Raw genomic sequence first — 10,746 nt, 5'->3', positions numbered from 1 at the left:
TCAGAGTCCAGAATATAAATATATATGTATATGATGGTGTGTATGGACATTATGGGCAGTATATGACAGTGTATTAATTATGGACTGTGTGTGTGTGTGTGTGTGTGTGTGTGTGTGTGTGTGTGTGTGTGTGTGTGTGTGTGTGTGTGTGTGTGTGTGTGTGTGTAGACTATATGAATTATGGACTGTGTGTGTGCATGTGTGTGTGTGGGAGAAGGAGAGAGACCTGGCTGAGGTGGTGAGGTCAGCAATGAGCTCCTCGGTGGTCCTCAGCAGCCTGTCGATGGTGGGGTGAAAGGGAGAGCTGTCCACCTGGGCCAGGGTCTGTAGGGTGGCTGTGGCTGCCCTCCTCACCTCACGGACAGAGGAGCTCAGACAGGCCAGCAGGGAGAGCACCACTATGGAGGGAAGAAACATTTACAACTTTGTTACTAATACACCAGTAATACTACAGCCACTTGTTTAAATATCTTCTACTGCAGTGTTTGTGAGCGCTTGGGTTTTATTACACCGTCACAAACAGACCAGGCAATAAGCTTAACGTACCACAATACTGTAGACACAGTTCTCTCCCCCCAGACAAATGACACATATAGGATAATTCTCAGACTGTGTCAACAAACTCTGTAAAGTACAATGAAATACAGCAAGCCTTTAAATGATGGGAATTATGAGAGGCTCTGTGTTGTAAAAGAAGCAGTCACTGACCCCATTTGAACACACTCCTTGCTGCTCCACCCAGAACATTTGGATAGGAGACAACTGTAAAGAGAGGCAGGCCTCCCCAGGGACTGGCCCACCCTCTACTTCTGCCACACACACACATTCAGCAGCTTCTGTATGATCCACTATGTCATTTAGATAACTATGATATGAAGTTGTGGCCACTTCACATGTCACATTCACAGGGCCCAAAGAGGTTGTTTGTGTAACCTTGGAACATTTAATTTGTCAAAGACCGCATATCCATTCAGAGCTTCAATTGTATACCAAAAAGAATGATAATTTCCACCCAACTTTAACCAAGCAATGTGCTATCCAACTTTGTTTACATGTGTAACTGTACTTCCAGCTAATTACACAATTATTATTTTCTCATGAAGATCAGAAGACATTTCGGACCAGAAAACGTATTGTTCATGCTGGTCTACGACTATGGGAATATTCATAATCAAAATGAAATCCCTTCTTGGGAATATTGAGCAATGAGCAGTTACAGCTATATAATTGCATTGTAGTCTCGCAGAACACTTGGGACTCCCGAGTGGCGCAGTGGTCTAAACACTGCATCTCAGTGCAAGAGGTGTCACTGCAGTACCTGATTCGAATCCAGGCTGCATCACATCTGGCCGTGATTGGGAGTCCCATAGGGTGGCACACAAATGGCCCAGTATCATCTGGGTTTGGCCATCAATGTAAGTAAGAATTTGTCCTTAAATGACTTGCGTGGTTAAATATATATCTATTTTTTAAACTACAGGAGATGTGGAAGAGAGTGCAGGCCAGGGCCGTGCCCCTCCTCTCCCGGGGGAGAGAGAATGCATGGCTGATAAGGGATGTGGTTTTAGCCGGAGGCTGGCAGCACTTCTCCAGATAACATAAATGACTCCCACGCCTTTATCAGCATAAATCACAGCCTAGCCCCACTCATTGTGGTGAAGCTGTCCTCACAGCCCAAAGCCAACACATTATGGCCAGGATGTACATTGTGAGAGGAACGTGATTGATGAGGACCACTAGGATGTGTATTACACTTAACAAAAACAAATGCAACAATTGAGTTACTGAGTTACAGTTCATATAAGGAAATTAGTCAATTGAAATAAATGAATTAGGCACCAATCTATGGATTTCACATGACTGGGAATACAGATATGCATCTGTTGGTCACAGATACCTTTAAAAAAAAAGATAGGGGCGTGGATCAGAAAACCAGTCAGTATCTGGTGTGACCACCATTTGCCTCATGCAGCGCGACATCTCCTTCGCAATAGAGTTGATCAGGCTGTTGATTGTGGCCTGTGGAATGTTGTCTCACTTCTCTTCAATGGTTGTGCGAAGTTGCTGGATATTGGCGGGAACTGAAACACACTGTCATACACATTGATCCAGAGCATCCCAAACATGCTCAATGGTTAACATCTCTGGTGAGTATGCAGGTCATGGAAGAACTGGGACATTTTCAGCTTCCATGAATTGTGTACAGATCCTTGCGACATTGGGCTGTGCATCATCATGCTGTAACATGAGGTGATGGCGACGGATGAACGGCATGACTTTGGCCTCAGGATCTCATCACAGTATCTCTGTGCATTCAAATTGCCATCGATAAAATGCAATAGTGTTCGTTGTCCAAAGCTTATGCCTACCCATACCATAACCCCACTGCCACCATTGGGCACTCTGTTCACAACGTTGAAATCAGCAAACCGCTCACCCACATGACTCCATACATGCTGTGTGCCATCTGCCGGTACAGTTGAAACCGGAATTCATCTTTGAAGAACACACTTCTTCAGTGTGCCAGTGGCCATTGAAGGTGAGCATTTGCCCACTGAAGTCGGTTCCGATGCCGAACTGCAGTCAGGTCAATACCCTGGTGAGGACAAAGCAGATGAGCTTCCCTGAGATGGTTTCTGACAGTTTTTGCAGAAATTCTTTGGTTGTGTAAACCCACAGTTTCATCAGCTGTCCAGGTGGCTGGTCTCAGATGATCCTGAAGGTGAAGAAGCCGGATGTGGAGGTCCTGGGCTGGCGTGGTTACACATGGTCTGCGGTTGTGAGGCGGATTATAGTAGAGAAATTAACATTCAATTCTCTGGCAACAGCTCTGGTGGACATTCCTGCAGTCAGCATGCCAATTGCACGCTCCCTCAAAACTTGAGACATCTGTGGCATTGTGTTGTGACAAAATTACACATTTTAGAGTGGCCTTTTATTGTCCCCAGCACAAGGTGCACCTGTGTAATGATCATGCTGTTTAATCAGCTTCTTGATATGCCACACCTGTCAGGTGGATGGATTATCTTGGCAATTGAGAAATGCTCCCTAACAGGGGTATAAACAAATTTGAGAGAAATAAGCTTTTTGTGCATGTGGAACATTTCTTGAATCTTTAATTTCACCTCATGAAACACGGGACCATATTTTCGTTCAGTGTAAAATAAAATACCCTGTGAAACTATCATGGACTATCTTTTGGTAAAATATCCTCAAATAGCTGCCCAGTATTCCCAAAAAGGTTTCTGAGATAGCTTTTTCATGGCTGCCCATTATCTGGAAAAATACTGCATTCGAAAAACTATTCCCATTTCCTGTTTATTCCCTGTTATGTCTGATATCGGAGTGTTTTTAACGGATTACCATAATTACCTGACAAGGTGATGAAACTGTGGTAATTTACCCCCGAGGGTTGGAGATTGCAGCCCTCCAACCCCACCCAACCTCTCTTGTTGGACCAGTAAATTCCCTGGCTTTTTGTTTATGCATCAAGACCAAGCTGAGAAACCACGTACATGAACAGTTAGTGGTCTTTTTTTCAGTCTAACCCCGGGCTGAGAGGAATGTGCTGATGATTCCGTTTTGTCTTCAGCGTCTCACATTACAGCCCAGACTGAAGACTGAACCTCCCTGACCCAATCCTTATTCCTGCCTCCTCCTTCCCTCCGCTAGTATTGTCATTAACCTTCTATTTCGATGCCCTTGTATCCAGGGCAACTTCACACTGCAAACAGAAGGAAAACTGTCTTGTAAGCAGCTCACTGAGCACACATGTCAGTTCAACGTCTAGTTTTGATTTGGTTTAACGGTCAAATAACGTGAATTCAACATAAAAAATATATGTAATAATCATCACCATGTGATTGGATTTAGGTTAAAAGTTGGGTGAAAAAAATAAAAAGCCCTCACATTGATTACTTTTTGTAAATCCATTCAGTTTTCCACATTCATTCATCATCAAGTTTTATTTTTTGGTTGAAATGATGTGGAAACAAGGTTAATTCAACCAGTGAGAGAGCACAGTGTGCTTTGTATTCAAATCCGTGTTTAAAAAGGCCAAAGTTAGTGTTCATTCTCTATGTTAACATGTGAAGAAGGAAATGTTTGAGCAGTAGGCTACATTAAAGTTGTTATTCTCTTGTCAAATAATTCTTTCTTCAAAACATCTTATGTTGTTTTGCCCTCACTCTGATTTAACACCAAAGCATTTCAAACTTCCAAGATTTCAATATGCTGGGAATTAACTGTTTTTGTTTGTGTCTTGCTGTTTAGCGCAAGTAAGACGTAGATTGAAGCTGAATTTCATTGAATAGAGTAATGATGGAATCTTTGGGTTTTGAATTCCCTGAATTCACTACTGTCTGGCAACTCTTCTCAGAATATATTGTTTCATCCTTTTTTCTTCAAAATAGCATGACTTAATCATGAGGTTTTGGGCATCATCAGTTGGAAAAACCCAAATACTTCAAGGCCACAGCCAAGTCAACCATGTGGTTCCTACTCTCTCGCTCTCTCTTTCTCCTCTATCTCTCTTCCCCCTCTCTCTCTCTCTCTCTCCTTCTTTATACTCTCTCCCTCTTTCTACTTTCTCCTTCTTTCTACTCTCTCTGTCTTTCTACTCTCTCCCTCTCTCCACTTTTTCTCCTCTCTCCCTCTTCTTACTATTTCTCTCGCTCTGTCTGAAACAGCAGCCACCTCTGAGTAAATGCATAGTCTTGGGTGATTTTTGTTTTGTCCTATAGAAATGCGTGAGCAACAGTGCAGACACTGTTCCATTCCCACGGGTAGTAGGCCTAATGTTATTGAATGTTGGAATTATGTTTTTTCTCTCTCTCTTAACTTGAATGAATAAGAGTCTTTCTGGTCAGTGAGATTATACATTGAGCGTTTAGTAACGAGCAGGATTCCTCAGATTAAAAGTTAGGCAGCAAAAAAAATGCCAGCTTGGCTATGAATAGTATTACAGTACTGTGATGCAAACGTGGCACCCACATCTGCCCCCAGCCCCCTCTCCCACTCCCCCTCTCACCCTCTCCTCTGCCAAAGGGCTGAGAGAGAGAGAGAGAGAGAGAGAGAGAGAGAGAGAGAGAGAGCGACTCCTGCTGGTAGAACTGGGATATGCTCTACAAAGTCACATGCACGGACACACACACAGTTTATTTTCCCCCCTCCTCCTCCCTTGTCCACTGACAGAACAGGCCAGGAGAGACAGAAAACAGAGATATATACTGTAAGAGGGGATACTAGCTGGGGAAACTAATTGGAAGTAGGCGCAGAACCGTGCCTCGGACGGCTCTGGCTAAGCTAGACTACTGGTTATGTTGACTCAAACGGTCGTCAGACATTTTGTCAAATGGCCGCCCGCTGCCTGCTGGGTTAGACTGACTTTTTTTCTCTGAGAAAAACAACCACAAGACTGCAGAAAGAATTTTGGCATGGTATGACTTTACTGAATAACTCCTAAAACCCACACGCACACACACACACACACACACACACACACACACACACACACACACACACACACACACACACACACACACAGTGAATTAAATTAAATGCTGTGCACAAATGTGGATACTGCCCATTGGGAGTAAAGAGGTCCACTGGGGAAGCCATCAATATCCAGAACTCCAACAGAAACATATGCTGCTATTTCCCATCCTTACACAACCTCCATAGAAATTAACATAACAGACTGCATGTACAGAAACATAAAAAAAGAGCACCATAGAAAATGGTGATGGAATAGACCCTTAAAGCAAGCGTCAATCAATTTCAATCCCTCACCACAGTATAAAAAACACAGAATGAAAATTAATGTGATCTGATACATTGAAATGTTGACACAAACCTACATGTAACTGCCAAAATAAAGGAAACACCTGAGTAAATGGAGGCAAAGTATATTGAAAGGTACTTCCACACAGGTGTGGTTCCTCAGTTAATTAAGCAATTAATATCCCATCATGCTTAGTGTCATGTTCCAGACACTTGTAGAATCTATGCCAAGGCGCATTGAAGCTGTTCTGGCGGCTTGTGGTGGCCCAAAGCCCTATTAAGACACTTTATGTTGGTGTTTCCTTTATTTTGGCAGTTACCTGTACATTTTCCACTATCTCCATCATGCGGTCTGTGGAGAAATATTTAGGCCAGTTGCAATTATGTTGTTTTCCCCTCAAGAATGTAACCCTCTACAGGCCCATTCTACCCAATGGTCTCGCAATATCCTGGAAACAGCAGCACATCCCCAACCACAGCACTGTGAGCATCCCAAATGACATCCTATTCCTCAATACGTAGTGTGCTAATTTCAGCCAGGCTCAGGTAAAAAGTAGGGCACTACATAGGGAATAGGGTACCATTTGGGATGCAGGTCTACCTTAATTCTACAGACAAATACACCGTCACCCTATTAAAAACAACCGCATTAACAGATTAGCTGGCAGAGTTTTAGCAAATGAATCCAGGGACCTCTGGATTCTCCTAAGCCTCTGTCTGTCAGTAGCTCAGAGGGTGTTTGAGTTGGTTAGGGTTGGCGTCGGAGCTGGAGCCGATGCGCAGCGTACTCATTGGTCCATGTTTTTGATGTTGTTTGTGTTGTTGGGAGTGTTTGGCTGGCTGGCAGGCTTGGCCAGCTTGCAGGGCAGGGGGCTCAAGGCTTAGACAGGGAGCTGGTGCCACAGCCTTAAGGGGAAAGGAAATCTGTCTCTAAGATGGAACTAGGCCACATCGAACTCAATAGCTTACTACAGTTAGGTGAGATGGACACCCTGTTCTGGCTCCCGTCCCTGTCCCCTGTAATCCAGTAAAGGGACACAATGTGTGTCAGTGAAATATATGTTAAGTTTACAGGTGTTGATTCCTGTAATTGGCTAATTGGGATTGACTTATGACTTTTGATGGTGTGATATTGTATTATGTTGCATAGTGAGGGTGGATGGCTTACTTTAAACCTCTGTATGCTGATTTCATTGCTATATTCAAAGAGATCTGTGTAGAGAGGTTAGGGAGTTCAAACCCGTTTAGGACCGGGGTTTGGTCATTGGGTCCACAGCTCACTTCCTGGAAAAACAAGGTGTCCAGCGTCTGCTGTTGTCCTCCCCTGGAGTCACTGAGACCATGTGACGTCACATCAGCCCATGGAATGCTGCTCACCTCAACACAGGTTTATGTACATTGTGTTGAGGTGAGCAGCATTATGAGGTGAGGAGCATTAGGTAAGCATTTAGTGAGCGGTGGGGGAACGTTCCAGGTGGCTGGCCACGAGGAGATGGCAGCAGATTAGCATTAAAGCCCTCCTAACTCCCCGGGCCTCCAACCCCACACACACTGACTCACATGAACTGTGTTCTGCAAGATCTGCTGCCCTGACCGGATTGGTTCTTCTATTCTGGTCAGAGCTTTCTGTTATTCTGGACAAAGAGCTGCCCAGTTTGCACAAGATCATAGAGCAACCCTATATGCCCTGCTCCATAGCCCTCCGCCACGAACAGCTGTGACCTTAAAATCCTTCTTCCCCGTTGACGATGCATACCGATGACATTTGGTGTAAGTCGGCCAAAGCACGGAAGGGATTTACACAAGGAGTAAAACATGAATTGGTTGTGGGCCCGATAAACAGAACCTGTCCACCATTATCTAATATTTTTTGAATCACTCAAATCCTTAGTGTATGTTCTTTAACATGCCTACAAGCTATCCCACAAGATTCAGTCAGAGCTCTTGCTCAAAAATTGCATAAATGTGTATCCCTCTCCCTTAGTATGTTGATACTGCTCGTTCTGAGAAGCTGAGAAATGAGTCCATTTATAATGGGGTAATTGGGGTAAATTACAGTCAAAGATGCCTATGCAGACTCCAGATTGCTCAGCTGAGCACCTCAACACATTGAAAACTGTTTTGAGCACATTTGTGCATATTTGATAGGCTCATTCTGGGTCTGTAATGGGACACAGTGTAGAATGGCCTGATTCCACTCAGGTCCTGGCAGGGCAGCCAACCACAAACGCCTCTTGAGAAATTCCATCAATAGGGCCTTTTTTCAGGGATTTTCATTCACCCTGTAGACTGTATTTGCTTTGAGAGGGAGAGAGAGAGAGTACTGTGTGTATAGTGTGTGCGTTTTCTTGTGCATATGTACATGGGCGTCATATATTGGGAAAAATATGAAAAAACCTCAGTCGACTTGTGAAGAAATGTAACGTCACTGTATGGTGTTACAGTATAGTCTATTGAGGATTACTCAAGCATCTTTCAAAAATCTCAATGATCTCTCACGTCCGGGTCAAATACTGTCTGTTGGAGTACTTGTGGGGCTGTGTAGTGACATTAGGATATTATGTGTGACAGTAAGTTGAGTGGAGGCAGCCAAGCAGCAGATCTGGGGCCAGCAGAAATCACAGACGTCCTTGGCTGACCACCTCTGGTCCTGTCCTCAGGCCAGTTCCCTAACATTGAACCCTTCAGACCTCTGATGACAGCCATACCATTCGCCCCACAGTGCTACTGGGAATAATATTATATTAATTCATTGTCCATCAGCCTCATGTTACATAAATGGTGAAAACAGTAATGGAAAAATCGAAACACTTTTGAATCGATGACAAAATCTGAACATGATGAATGTTCCTAATACGTCTTCTCTTCAGGGAACACTTCAAATATAAGCTCTCTCAGTTGAAGGAATCAGCCTGCAGCCTATTACTGTACACCGGTATCCAAGCCAAAAATCCTCCTTGTTCTAACATCTTGTGCACAGTGCCATCTAGTGGTGATGACAAACTAGTGACTGTTTATGAGTCAGGCTGTCTGTTGTGCATACTATACTGGCTATAACGCTGAACAGAAATATAAAGCCAACATGTAAAGTGTTGGTCCCATGTTTCATGAGCTTAAATTAAAGATCCCAGACATTTTCCACATGCACAAAAAGCTTATTGCTCTCAAATTTGGTGCACAAATTTGTTTACATCCCTGTTAGTGAGCATTTCTCCTTCGCCAAGATAATGCATCCACTTGACAGGTGTGACATATGAAGAAGCTGATTAAACAGTATGATCATTACACAGGTGAACCTTGTGCTGGGGACAATAAAAGGCCACTCTAAAATGTGCAGTTGTGTCACACAACACAAATGTCACAGATGTCTCAAGTTAAGGAAGCGTGCAATTGGCATGCTGACTGCAGGAATGTCCACCAGAGCTGTTGCCGCCTCCAACGTTGTTTTAGAGAATTTGGCAGTACATCCAACAGGCCTCACAAATACAGACCACGTATAACCACGCCAGCCCAGGACCTCCACATCTGGCTTCTTCACCTGGGGGAGTGTCTGCTGTGACTTATGTGGATGACGTAAAAAATATTTGTTGGTCTGATGTGATTAATAAGGAGCATCCAGACGCTGCACTTGATGAATTTATGAAATAGCTTCTTCTAATTCTTTACATACATGCCACCTGTTAAGACATTTACTGTTAGAACTGTTAAGGCTCCATGGATTGATGAGGAATTGAAAAACTGTATGGTTGAAAGAGATGGGGCAAAAGGAGTGCAAAATAAGTCTGGCTACACATCTGACTGGCTGACCTTCTGCAAATTGCAAAATTAAGAGCAAGAAACTGTATTATGAAGCCAAGATCAATGATTTGGAGAAAAAAAACTTGAGTACTTGAAATGAAATTATGGGCAGAAAGACCAATTCAACTACATATTTCATCAATGGCTTACTCATCACAAAACCTTTTGATGTTGCCAATTATTTGTATTATTACTTCATTGGCAAAGTGGGCAAACTTGAGCAGGAATGCTAACAACGAATAGTAAGCCATCGTATTCATGTATAAAAAAAAAAACATGAAAAAAAAGCATTGTAAATTTGAACTTTGTAAAGTTAGTTTGGGACAGGTGCGAAAGTATTGTTTTTGATCAATAACAATCCTCCTGGCATTGACAACTTAAACAGAAGGCTACTGAGGATGGTAGCTGACTCTATGGCCACTCCTGTCTTTCATCTGAATCTAGTGGAAGGTGTTTGTCCTCAGGCCTGGAGAGAAGCTAAAGTCATTCCGCTACCTAAAAGTGGTAAAGCGGTCTTTACTTGTTCTAACAGCAGACCAATCAGCTTGCTGCCAGTTCTTAGCAAACTGTTGGGGGGAAAAAATGGTGTTAGACCAAATACAATGCTATTTCTTTATTAACAAATTGACAGACTTTCAGCATGCTTATAGAGGGCACTCAACATGTACTACATTGACACAAATGACTGATGATTGGGTGAAAGAAATGGATAAGAAGATTGTGGGAGCTAAACGGTTAGATTTCAGTGCAGACTGACATTGACCATAACCTGTTGTTGAGAAAACACACTACCATTCAAAGTTTGGGGTCACTTAGAAATGTCCTTGTTTTTGAAAGAAAAGCCACTTTTTTGTCCATTAAAATAACAAATTGATCAGAAATACAATGTAGACAGACATTGTTAATGACTATTGTAGCTGGAAACAGCTGATTTGTTATGGAATATCTACATAGGCGTACAGAGGCCCATTATTAGCAACTGTCGCTCTATCAGGTACCAAGGTAAGACCCAAGTGCAGACTGTGTGAAGTAACAATGTTTATTGTAACAGGGGCAGGCAAATGACAGGTCAAGCTGGCAGGGGTCGATAATGTAGAGTAGAGGCCAAGGTACAGGATGGCAGGCAGGTTCAAGTCAGGCAGAGGTCGGAAATCCAGAGGTGGAGCA

General features: G+C 43.2%; 1 non-coding gene across 1 annotated transcript; it reads right to left on the bottom strand.

Moving 5' to 3' along the window:
* Positions 1-483: 483 nt before the first annotated feature.
* Positions 484-613, bottom strand: LOC123729073 (small nucleolar RNA ACA64). The gene has a single exon (XR_006760852.1). It is a non-coding gene; the product is annotated as a small nucleolar RNA ACA64 (small nucleolar RNA).
* Between the last annotated feature and the right edge of the window lie 10,133 nt (positions 614-10,746).

Source organism: Salmo salar, chromosome 19, assembly GCF_965601325.2.
Source record: "Salmo salar chromosome 19, fSalSal1, whole genome shotgun sequence".
NCBI lineage: Eukaryota > Metazoa > Chordata > Actinopteri > Salmoniformes > Salmonidae > Salmo > Salmo salar.
Note: the sequence above shows the minus strand (reverse complement) of the source record. Positions and strands in the feature narration are given on the sequence as shown.